Here is a 13,146-nt window from a genome sequence, read left to right on the forward strand (position 1 = left end):
AAAAAAGGAGGAAAAAAAAAAAAAAAAAAAAAACTAAATTAAAGAAAAAAGAAAAAAAATTTTCAACCAGGAACAGGGAAAAGAAAAAAAGCTGCAAACTAGGACCTGGGAGGGGAAGAATAAGAATAATAGTAAAAAGTACAAAAGTATTAATAATAATAGTTGTTTTAAAACAGACAAATACAAGCAGACTAATCACCAGAAAAAAGAAAGCAAAAAATAAATAAATAAATAAAAGAGAAAAAAAAATCAGTGGAGGACAGGGCAAGGCACCCAGACTGTGCACACAGACTGTGATGGAGTTCCTGTGGGCCCAGAAGTTAGGTGGGAGTGGGGGATGGCCACACCTCCATTCACCAAGCGGGTATGGGGTATAAGAATAACAAGAGGAATGTCGCACCTTTTCAGTCTTGCAGGTCCAGAGTGTCCTTGGGGTTGCTGGCAAGAAGAACCTGTCCTTAAGCCCCTGGAATCTGCAAGAGTGCTGTCTCTTTAAATATCCAAAATGGTCAAGCCGGTTGTGAACATTCAAAATGGCAGTGCCCTCTGGACAGGCAAAAGTCCACAGCTCAGCCCACCTTTCTCTTTACCTTCTCTGTTTATTCTCCAGCCACCAGAGCAGTCCTCCCAGCAGTCCATGGCTATCAGGGCTGATTTTTAGGTTAAATCTTAGGTCCTACCACCACTCGGCACTCTCAAAGCTGTCTGTGCCAGGCTGTTAAGATTGCTCAGAATTGCTGCCAGACTGCAGCTCCATCTGTCTCTTATTTTTGGTATTTTCATGCAAATTCTTCTGCTAGTTGGGGTTTAGTCCACTTCTATATCTTTCTCTTCAAGGCTCAGGGGTCCAGGATTTTATTCTGTGTCTGTGTTAATTGGTTTCCCTTTTCTTTGTTGAAGAGGGTCTGTGCAGTCTTTCTGCTTAGTCCGCCATCTTACCTGAATTCCTAGATAAATCTCTTTGAATTTTACTAGGTTCAGCTGAGAAAACTCAACCTGCATCTGGGCATGGGGTGGCCCATAAAGTTTTAAGAAGTAGGAAAAATAAGTCAGAATGGAGAGGAATAAACTGAATTGAATTTTTGAAGAAGCACAAAAAGTGTTTACATGTATCAAATGGCTTCATCTTTTGCACTTTTGTCTAATTCAAAAACTATCTCTGTTGACTTAGGGATATCCAATAAACTCAGTAATATTCTACGTTATTCCTTAAATTTTAATTGGATAAAAGATCTCTTCCTAAAAGATTGTCAGGGGTATCAGACTGAGCCAAAAAGGGTATAAACTTCAATAGGACCAAGACATATTGGAACAAGTTGGGCATGAATTAATGTTTATTTCTTATTGGTGACTCCCACCACTTCTGAGATTATAGTAGTCCAGGAAAGGGGCTTTTGTAAACAGGCATGGTTAATAGGAGATAATGTGGTTCCAATACAAATTAAAATGGGTAAAATTTTCCAATAATAAATAAAGTAATTTCTCCTTGTGGATTAAAAGACACCTGATGAAAAGTCTCTGTTTTGCCCCAGAGTCCCTTCATTCTAGATCATATTGTAGGATTTTTAAATAAGGTTATATCAAGATTTTGGTAGCTCTGGTAGCATAGTGCCTAAGGCATTTGACTGCTAACCAGAAGGCTGGTGGTTCAAACTCACCAGCCACTCCTCAGAAGGAAGTTTGGACAATCTACTTCTGTAGTGATGCCACCTCAGAAATCCAGGGAGGGGTCTCTATGAATTGGATCTGATTCAACAGCACTGAGTTATATCAGGGTTTTGTGTATTTTTTAGCTTTTAACATTCATTTTTTCCAATGGCTAAGTTTTTTTTGTTTTTTGTTTTTTTTTTTTACAACAGTAACAAATACCCACCTTTGTGGAAAGTTTAACATTTTTCTTTTGACTGGGAGATTGTAATTGTTGCACCTGGAGAGCCATTAAAGTATTAGCCTTAGAAACCCTTTCAGCTCCAAGAGTCTGGAGAAGTTTGTAAGGTAAGTTGGTTAGCTCAACAGTAGACACTGCCACCCAGTCTAATTGATCTCACTTTACTAAGGCTGAGATCTCAAGTTTAAACCACATATTAAAATATTATTGAAAACTCCAGAGGCATGCAGTGGAGTCAAATTTGATCTAGATTAGAGTGTTCAGAAAAGTTCTGGAACAGCTGAGTCTAATAACAATAAACACCATCATCTTTATTTTGTTTACAAAAGTTTTCGTCCAATCAATTAGTGAAGGAATGACCTTTGGAACAGCCATTAGCAATTTTTTACTTGAGAGTCTTACAATAGCTCAATTGCCATTTTATCAATATTTAAGACTAAAATGTACTTGGAGTCTTTACATTCTACCTGTTCAGGGCATAGTTGAATTTCTCCTGGGCAAGTAATCATGTGAATAAGCTGATATAAATTGGGAATCCTAGGCAGGTAGGCTTCAAGAATGATTTTCAATTTTTCAGAAAACTTGTAGGAGTCCTCATGGAACTTATGATAATCTTTCACAGTGCTACCTAATTCTGAGCATGTCTATGGGAGCAAAAGTGATATGAGGGGAATCTTCTTTATCACTGCTGTGAATTTTAAAGGGCATTTCAGGCAAAGTTTTTTATTTATTTATTTATTTTCCTTTTAAGAGAAAAAGGGAAGTTCAGATCATGTGTTAGCAGAGGAATCGAAGGCAAAGAAGGGTATAAAGAAGTATTACCCAGAAGTGGAGTAAAAGGGATGGAAACTGAGATTTGACATTGTAATTATGTAGTCTGCTCAGTTAATTTAGAGACAATGTCCTAAAGAGGAGCTCTGGTGGTGTATTGCCTAAGGCATTTGACTGATAACCAGAAAGCTGGTGGTTCAAACCCACCAGCCACTCCTCGTAAGGTAGATTGGGCAGTCTTCTGTAGTGATACCGGAAACCCAAGGAGGGGTTGCTATGAGTGGGATCCAACACGATGACAGTATGACAGTGAGTTTGTTTTTTTGTTTGGTCCTAGAGCAAAGCAATTTTACTGTCTTGATGTCTTTCAAAGGCCAAAATATACCAATCAAATTAGGCAACACACTGGGTCTGTTTAATCTGGGACCTTTTGTTCTCTAACTTACTTCAAAGAAAAGTTAACTTGGAGAGAGCAAAAGAACTCCAAAATAGCCAATGCTTTTCTGAACAGTCTCAAGGGAAGTTATGCCAGATAAACAAGGAAATTTATAACAAGGGACCATAATTCTTATTCATGAAGTAAACTGGAGTCCAAGAAGGTGGCTCCAAATATTCTTTAGATACAGCATTCTCCATTTTATAATGACAATTTGCAAAAAGGACATGGAGGCAGCATCCTTGGACATCCTCTAACTTCACAAGAGAAAGACAGAATCACCATCAAAAGCTTATTCCTAGGAGGGCAGAGTTGCTGCCACCCCCCCCAGACTTTTTACCAACTTTGACACCAACTGTGCCTCCCACAGTACTCACTACTTCTCTGCTGGGTTTGATAATTTATTGCAATGGCCACACAGAAATTGCAGACAATACTCATGATTACAGAGTTTATGAGGGAAGTAACAGGCTACATTTCAGGTTTAGAAACACACTTAGGATACAATTGTTCGATCAGGACACTTTCCCCTCTTCTGTGCCTCAGATCTGCCTCTCTGGCCCTTGGCTTTTTGACCTGGCCTCTGACTCTACGGGCCAGGTAAGCCTGCCACTCTGTCTCATGCCTCTTGGTTCCACTGCCACTGTCTCTCTGCTGGAGTGTCTCTCAGCCAAGGAGGTCCAGCACGGAAATCTCAGGTCCACGGGCGTGCTCCACTTCACCTCCAGCTCTTCTCTTTGATCGCAGTAAGATCCCCGGGTCTCTACCTCGAGAAGGGCGCATTTTAAGCCTGACAGAGGGACAAAACTAACCAATCCCATCACGAGAGTTCTACACACTTTATTTGCATGGTCCCACCCAGAAATCTTGTGGGAGTTACAAAGTCTATGGCTAGAAAAGCCATACCAAGTAATTCACAGCATCACACACTTACAACAAAGATAATTTTTTTGCTAAAACCAAAACAGATCCACACTAAAACTCAAAGAGCTATAAACACAATGGAACAGACCTCAGATTCAAGAGGTTTTGCACCTTGAATGATTCCTAAGAGTTTGCAGAATCAGAGAGCCCACAGTGGCCCAGCAGGAATTATGTTCAAGTCTGAACAATGACTTTGGGATCATGAAAGATAGTATCAGAAATGTCAACGAAGAAAATTTTGTTCTCTGTTAGGAGTGAAAGAAAGAGAGTTTTATTGGGTAATAATACAGCTCAAACTGGGCAGCACTAAGTAAAAATACAAAGCATTCTATTGCCCAAGCAGAGAGAGAGGTTTATACACACAAAGAAAAAGATAAATGGGGGTTTAATGTTCATTGTAGATAAGATCAGCTTCAGCTTGAAGTCTTTTGACATCTAAAGATCTACCACTTGTGTAGGAATGAGTAAGTTACCATGTAGATGAGAGGTGCAGTCAGTTTGGTTATTGTGGTCCATTATTCATGACTGTAGTCAATTATACCTGACTGTAGTCATGAACGTGTGTGTGTGTGTGTGTTGTTGTTGTTATGTGCCGTTGAGTTAGACCCAACTCATAGCGACCTCTCCTTGAGTTTCTGAGGCAGTATCACTACGGAAGTAGATTGCCCCATCTTCATTCCAAGATATATATATATATATATATATATATATATACACACACACACACATTTTTTTTTTTTTTCTGGGAATAATTATTGAGTTCAACATAAGAAATTTTCTTTTCTTTTTAAATGGACTATAATATGGTCATCTTTTAGAAATAATTTGTGTGCATTTGGAAATAGTGTATGTCCTGCTTCTGTTGATTGAAGTATTTTAAAATGTTAAGTAGTTCAATTTGGTTGTTTAAAGAAAAAAACAAACAAACAAAAACTCACCGCCATCAAGTGGATTCTGACTCATAGTGATCCCCTTTGGGTTTCTGAGTTAGTAAATCTTTATAGAAGTAGATTTCCCCATCTTCCTTCCATGGAGCAGCTGGTGAGTTTGAATCACAAAGCTTCTGGTTGGCAGTCAAATGCCTTAGGCACTGTGCCACTAGAGTTGCTTAAATAGGTTGATAGTGATGTTTTAATCTTTTATATCCTTTTCAATTTTCTGTGTACTTATTCTATCAACTGTTCATAGAGGGATGTCAAAATCTCTGGTTATAATTGTGCATATTATCTCTTCTACTTGTCTCAATTTTTGCTTCATGTAATTTGAGCTCTGTTACAGGTGATAAATGCCTAAGTTTTTTAAAATTTTCTTATGTTGAACTCAATAATTATGAAATGACATTATTTAACCATTGTATTATTTTGTGCTCTAAAATATACTTATCTGATATTAATATGCCCTCTCCACTCATATTTTAATTAATATTAACATAATATTATATCTTTTCTCCTTTTACTTTTAACACTATTTCAGTAGAGATACCCCTCGGAAACCCATAGAGGGATTTCTATGAGTCAGGATCAATTCGACAGCAGAGAGTTTGGTTTTAATTTCACATATTTATATTTAAAATATGTCTCTTCTAGGGACCATATAGTCAGCCTTGGTTTTTAGATAGGCAGGCATGTGGGTGGGGGTTGCTTGGCTCCTTGGCTTCAGGGAAACTTTATTTTAATGCCAGGCCCCAGATAGGCAAGCACAGAGCAGATAGGAACAAGTAAGGAAGATGAACTTGTCTGTCAGTGTTTCATCCTGTGGTGGCTTATGGGTTGCTGTGAGGCTGAAGGCTATGCCACTGGTGTTGCAAAATGCCAACAGGGTTACCCATGGTGGACAGGTTTCAGTGGAGATTCTGGACTAAGACAGACTTGGAAGAAGGAAGAGGCCATCCACTTCTCAAACAATTGACCAGTGAAAACTTTATGAATAGGAGTGAAACACTGATATATTACTGGAAAACTTCATGGCTAGTCCTGAAACATTGTTCGATATAGTGCTAGAAGATGAGCCCATCAGGTCAGAATGCACTCAAAATATGATTGGGGAAGAGCTGACAACCTTAATGATATGGATGGAGTAAAGTTTTCAGGACCTCCATTGGCTGATGTGGTATGACTCAAAATGAGTAGAAACAGATGCAAATACCCATTAATAATTGGAACATGGAATGTACAAAATATGAATCTGGGAAAATTAGAGGTTGTCAAAAATGAAATGGAATGTATCTATATCCTAGGCATCAGTGAGCTGAAATGAACTGGTTTTGGCCATTTAGAATCAGACAATCATATGATATACTATGCCAGGAATGAAAAATTGGAGAGGAATGGTGTGGCATTCATCATCACAAAGACGGTTTCAAGATCTGTCCTGAGGTATACTGCTGTCAGTGATATGTTAATATCAATACATGTACAAGGAAGACCAGTTAATACTACTATTCAAATATATGCACCAACCACCAAAGCCAGGAAGAAATGGAAGATTTCTACCAATTTCTGCAGTGTGAAATTGACCGAACATGCAATCGAGATGTGTTGATTATCACTGGTGACTGGAATGTAAAATTTGGAAACAAAGAAGAGTTACTGGTAGTTGGAAAATATGGCTTTGGTGATAGAAATAATGCTGGAGATTGCATGATAGAATTTTGCAAGACCAATGACTTATTCATTGCAAATACTTTTTTTCAACAACATAAACAACAGCTATGCACATAGAGTTCAGCAGATGGAATACATAGGAATCAGATTGACTACATTTGTGGCAAGAGGTGATGGAGAAGTTCAATATCTTCAGCCAAAACAAGACCAAGATCTAATTGTGAAACAGACCATCAACTGCTCATATGCAAGTTCAAACTGAAGTTGAAGACAATTACAACAAGTCCACAAGAGCCAAAATATGACCTTGATAATAACCCCCCTGAATTTAGAGACTTTTAAAAGACTCTATCTGATACATTAAACACCAATGACCAAAAACTACAGGAATTGTGAGATGACATCAATAACATCATCCATGATGAAAGCAAGAGGTCATTAAAAGGACAAGAAAGAAAAGACCAAAATGGATATCAGAAGAGACTCTGAAACTTGCCCTTGAGCAGAGAGTAGTTAAAGCAAATGAAAGAAATGACCAGATGAAAAAGCTGAACAGAAGATTTCAAAAAGCAGCTCAAGAAAACAAAGCCAATTATAATGAAATGTGCAAAGGCCTAGAGTTAGAAAGCCAAGAGGGAAGAACATGCTCAGTATCTCGAGCTGAAAAAACTGAGGAAAAAATTTAAGCCTTGAGTTGCAGTATTGAAAGATTCTATGGACAAAATATTGAATGATGCAGGAAACTTCAAAAGAAGATGAAAGGAACAAACAGTCACTGTACCAAAAAAGAATTAGTCGATATTCATTTATTTTCAGGAGGTGGCAAATGATCAAGTACCAATGGAAGACATCAAAGCTGCATTGAAGGAATTGGTGAAGAACAAGGGTCTAGGAATTAATGGAATACCCATTGAGATATTTCAACAAATTGATGCCCCACTAGAGGCACTCACTTGGCTATGCCAAGACAACTACCTGGCCAACTGATTGGAAGAGATACATATTTATACCCATTCCAAAGAAAAAGGATCCCACAGAATATGGAAATTATTGAACAATAACATTAATATCACATGAAAGTAAAATGTTACTGAAGATAATTCAAAAACAGTTGCAGCAGTATATTGACAGAGAGCTTCCAGAAATGCCAGCTGGATTCGGAAAAGGACATGGAAAGAGGGATATCATTGCTGATGTCAGATGGATCATAGCTGAAAGCAAAGAATACCAGAAAGATGTTTACTTATGTTTTATTGACTATGCAAACACATTCGATTGTTTGGATCATAATAAATTATGGATAACATTGCAAAGAATGGGAGTCCCAGACACGTGATTGTACTCATGAGGAACCTGTACATGCATCAGGAGGTTGTCGTTCAATCAGAACAAGGTGATGCTACATGGTTTAAAATCAAGAAGGAAGTGGATCAGGGTTGTATCCTTTCACCATACTAATTCAATTTGTGTGCTGAGCAAATACCCTGAGAACCTGGATTGTATGAAGAAGAACGTGGCATCAGGATTGGAGGAAGACTCATTCACAACCTGAGATACACAGATGACACAACTTTGCTTGCTGAAAGTGAGGATGACTTGAAGTATTTACCGATGAAGAATAAAGACTACAGTCTGGATCATGGATTACACCTCAATATAAAGAAACAAAAATCCTTACAACTGGTCCAATAAACAGCTTCATGATGGATGGAGAAAAAATTGAAGTTGTCAAAGATTTCATATTATTTGGGTGTACAGTTAACACCAATGGAAGCAGCAGTCAAGATATCAGATGATATATTGCATTGGGTAAATCTGCTGCAAAAGACCTCTCTCAAGTGATGAAGAGCAAAGATGTCTCCTTGAAGACTAAGGTATGCCTAACCCAAGCCATGGTGTTTTCAGTCGCCTCATGTGCATGTGAGAGCTGGACAACAAATGAGAAAGACCAAAAAAGAGTTGATGCTTTTGAGTTGTGCTGTTGGAGAAGAATGCTAAGAGTATCGTGGACTGCCAAAAGAGTGAACAAATATGTCCTGCAAGAGGTGCAGCTGGAATGCTACTTGGAAGTGAGAATGGCCAGACTTTGTCTTACCTACTTTGGTCATATTATCTGAAGGACAATTCCCTGGGGAAGGATGTCATGTTTGGTAAGGTAGAGGGTTGACGAAAGAGGGGAAGGCCCTCAACAAGATGGATTGACACAGTGGGTGCAATGATGAGCTCAGGTATAGCAAGAATTGTGAGGTTGGGACTAGGACCAGGCAGAGTTTTACTCTGTTGTGCATAGGGTCACTGCGAGTGGGAGACAACTTGACGGTACCTAATAACAACAACAACATATATATTATATTGCTATTAGTTATCACTTTAATCTATCTTTTTCCCTTTTTTTTTCTCCTTTGTTTTGTATTAACTTAGCATATTTAGGATTCCATTTGTTATGGCTTATATCCCTAAATTGTGTTTCATTATAGTCCTTGGAAGGAAGATGGTGCAATCTACTTCCGTAGTGATACTGCCTCGGAAACCCAAGGAGGGGTCGCTATGAGTCAGGTCTGACTTGACGGCACATAACAACAACAACAACACTGATTGCTGTAGGGTTTACAGTATATATTTTTAGCATATAACTGTTGTTGTTGTTGTTATATGCTGTCGAGAAGGACACAACTCATAGCAACCCCTCCTTGGGTTTCCGAGGCGGTATCACTACAGAAGTAGATTTCCTAACCTTCATTGTAACACTTTACAGAGTATAAGAACTTTACATTAATATTCTTCTCTCACTACCTTTTAGCTATTAAACTCTTCATGATCCTATGTATACTGCTTTTATTACAGTTTTAATTTTAATTTTCTTAATTGGCAAGTCACTGTCTACCCATCTCCAACATTTCATTACTCTTATTTTCTCTCTCATCTATGTTATTCTTTAGTTAGCATGTCTTTTTAAAATATTTTCTAGCATTATTTTAATAGGTCTTTGGGAAGGTATGGAGCTCTGGTTGTGCTGTGGTTAAAGCATTGAGCTGGTAACCAAAATGTTGGCAGTTCAAAACCACCAGCCACTTTCTGGGAGAAAGATGAGTTACTCTACTCCTATCTTTATAGCCTTGAAAATCCTACGGGGCAGTTCTGCTCTGTCCTATAGGGTTACTATGGGTCAGAACTGATATGATGGCGATGCGTTTGATTTTGTTTGGTTTAGAAAGATAATCTGTACACACATATATTAATTAACTGAAGCCCCCATTTTATTTTATTTAAATTCTTTAATACATTTTTATATTCAAACAGATGTATGGCATTATAGGAAGACAACTTCATCCCCTTTGCATTGCTTTAATCTATGTTTATGACTTCCTGTGTTCTTCCTATTTTTTTCAGTCCATTTCTAATACGAGGACCTTTGCAAGCTCTGCTGTTTTCTAGAATCAGAACCAAATTTCCCTACAAAATTCTTGGCATTTGCCTTTCATTTCCTTCCTATGAATGAAGCTTATCTTTCCCTCCACCTTGTAACTCTTCACCCAGGCAACCATCCCAATGTGACTCAATTTTATATATCCCTAGCCACTGGTAGCGATAGATGGTCAGTATTTTATTTTTGTCACTGATTCTATGTCATTTGGTTATACTGTCCATTTCTTATACACAGTGTTGTGGATAACCAACATTTGAGTTACAACTTATTATCAGTGATTTAGATCCTGGCTCAAACTTTTGCTCTTTATTCTTATTCATTGATGGTAAGGGGAAAAGCACATTGATATTACTGTCATATTCATCAGGATTGAATTCTGTCTCTGTTATTTACCTAAAAGATTGTGTGATAGATTATTTTCATTTGTAGTCCCAATTAATAGCATTTATGCCAATGTCAGGACCCCAGGGACACAATGGTTAATTGTTCAGCTATTAACTGAAAGGTCAGAAGTTCAAACCCACCAGCTGCTGTGGGAGAAAAGATGTGGCTATCTGCTCCTATAAAGATCTGTAGCCTAGGGGTAGTCTTGTTCTGTACTACAAGATTACTATGAGTCAGAATCAATGATACACAACAACAACCTCGCTATGTCCTTTGCAATGTGGCTTTGAAGCTTCTCTCATTAAGATGAAATCTGCTTTTCTATCTTTTTAATCTGTACTGGACTTGTGTCTTGTTTTAGCCAATAATGTGAGGGACACTTGCCAATTCCTCACTTAGGCTCAAATGGCCTTGCTTATTTCTACTCTGTCTCAGAATCCTGTTTCTCATAGGAGAACAAGACAAATCTAGCCTGCTAAAGAAGAGAAATCACAAGGAAAAGAGATAAATCATTTCAGCTGTGGTTATCTTTGATCAGCCAGTCCCCAAATTACTAGCGGCTGGCCACAGGTACATGAATGAGCCCAACAAGGATTCACCAAACTTGATTAAGATGAGCAAGACTGCCTGCCTATCATACTCAAGACATTATTGTATTCATAATTGATGCAAAACAATGATTTTATGAAATAGAGCTCTTGAAAGGTTTACATGAGGTAACCAAAATTCACAGTCTAATTGCTGGCCTATACCCAAAAGCAACCAAACTGACTGTCATCAGTTGGCTCCAACTTGGGTTTCCAAGGTGGTATCACTATGGAAGTAGATTGCCCAACCTTCCTTCCAAGGAGTAGCTGGTGTGTTTGAACCACCAGCCTTCTGGTTAGCAGTCAAATGCCTTAGGCACTAAGCCACCAGATAGTAGGTATTTAATAAATGGATATTTTATTATTGTTACTTACCAAAAAAAAAAAAAAAAAAATGAAGCTGATACTTCTTTGACACCTTAGCCTACTAGTTAATAACTTTAGCAATTTCTGTTTCAATAATTTCAATCTTAGTTTTACTTCTCCCACTTATCAAAACAACTCTATATCAGATTTTATTACTCCTTGAAAATTATCACCTGTAAGTCTCAAGATATAAAAAGCAAACTTCTGAATACAATCACCTATTTTTGCATTATAGATGGTTATGAAGTCAACAGCTATGATAGACATTGATAATTTTATTTTTAATATTGAGTAAAATATAATTCAGTAGTACAGACAAACAAATGTAAATTATAAAAAGAGAGAGATCGATGGAAGGAGTATTGTCAATTTCTTTGGGCTTGCCTGGAATGGTCAAAGGAATTTTTTATTAGAACTGATTTTTGACAAATATTTCTCTGTAGAAATTCAGATGTCTAATTTATTATGCCTAGTTAAACTTAAAACAGTATGACTGCAAGTACCAATATAAACCCCTACACCAAATATATACAGACCAAATAAATGAAAATTGTCAAAGAATGTGAAGTAATAAAACGGAACTTTGAATGTAACTGGATTTTTGTACATGAGTTTTGTACTGAGAATTGTAATGATAGAAAATCCCTGTAGGACTCTTCAAATAAACCCTACATCTCTGGATATTTAGTAGCCTTCATCTTTTCTTGGTCTGCAAATCAACTTTGTTGTTGTTGTTATTGTGTGCAGTCGAGTCGGACCCGACTCATAGCGACCCCTCCTTGGGTTGCCGAGGCAGTATCACTACAGAAGTAGATTGCCCAAACTTCCTTCCTAGGAGTGGCTGGTGGGTTTGAACTGCCAGCTTCCTGGTTAGCAGTCAAGTGCCTTCAGCACTATGCTACCAGAGCTCCGCAAATCAACTTAGGTCAATAAAAATTATATGTGAAGAAGACTGTGTGTGTCAATTCCTAACTTAGGTTGAAGAGATCCTGCTTACTCCTATGATTTTTCTCTCACTCTGTGAAGCATGAAATTCCTTGTGTTTTTAAATCAATGAAACCTTGAAGTGAATAATTATTGGTTTGTCCTATGTTCTTCATGAGACTTAGTAGTTTAAAATATACCATTTGTTTTAGTTCATACTATTATTCCCTTTCTCATATTATCAATTAAAGTGTTCTTCATTCTCATTATTATTTTAAAATTCAACAATTCCCAATTTGTTCAATCATCAATACTTTTTCTTCACCTGTCACTATACTAGCCAGATAATTTATGTCATTTTCCTATCTCCTCATATTCTTTTGTTTGTTTGTTTTATTTACCCTCAACTAGTTCATAATTTTCCCTCCCATTCCTCCTCGCACCTTGTAATCAACAAATTTCCTTCCCTGAGTAAACTTTTCTTTGACTTTTTTTATGGGCTCATACAATATTTGTCCTTCAGTGATTGACTTATTTCACTTAGCATTCAGTCTTCCTATCCATGAACAAGGCACGTTCTTCCATTTATGTAGATCTTTTGTATTTTTCATGTAGTAGTGTTTTGTAGTTTTCTTTGTATAAATCTTTTGTGTCTCTGGTAGGATTTATTCCTAAATAGTGTATCTTTTTGGTAGCTATTGTGAATGGTATTGTTTTCCTTATTTCCCATCTTCTAATATTCTTGACCAGTCAATTCAAATCCCCAAAAGTGTTGTCCTCCTGTTATAGTATCTTTTCTTTCCTACCCTAAGGGAATTTTCTTTTTTTTTTTTTTT

The sequence above is a fragment of the Orycteropus afer genome, unplaced genomic scaffold (genome assembly GCF_000298275.1).
Source record: "Orycteropus afer afer isolate SDZICR_OR568_19922 unplaced genomic scaffold, OryAfe1.0 scaffold00126, whole genome shotgun sequence".
NCBI classification, from domain to species: domain Eukaryota; kingdom Metazoa; phylum Chordata; class Mammalia; order Tubulidentata; family Orycteropodidae; genus Orycteropus; species Orycteropus afer.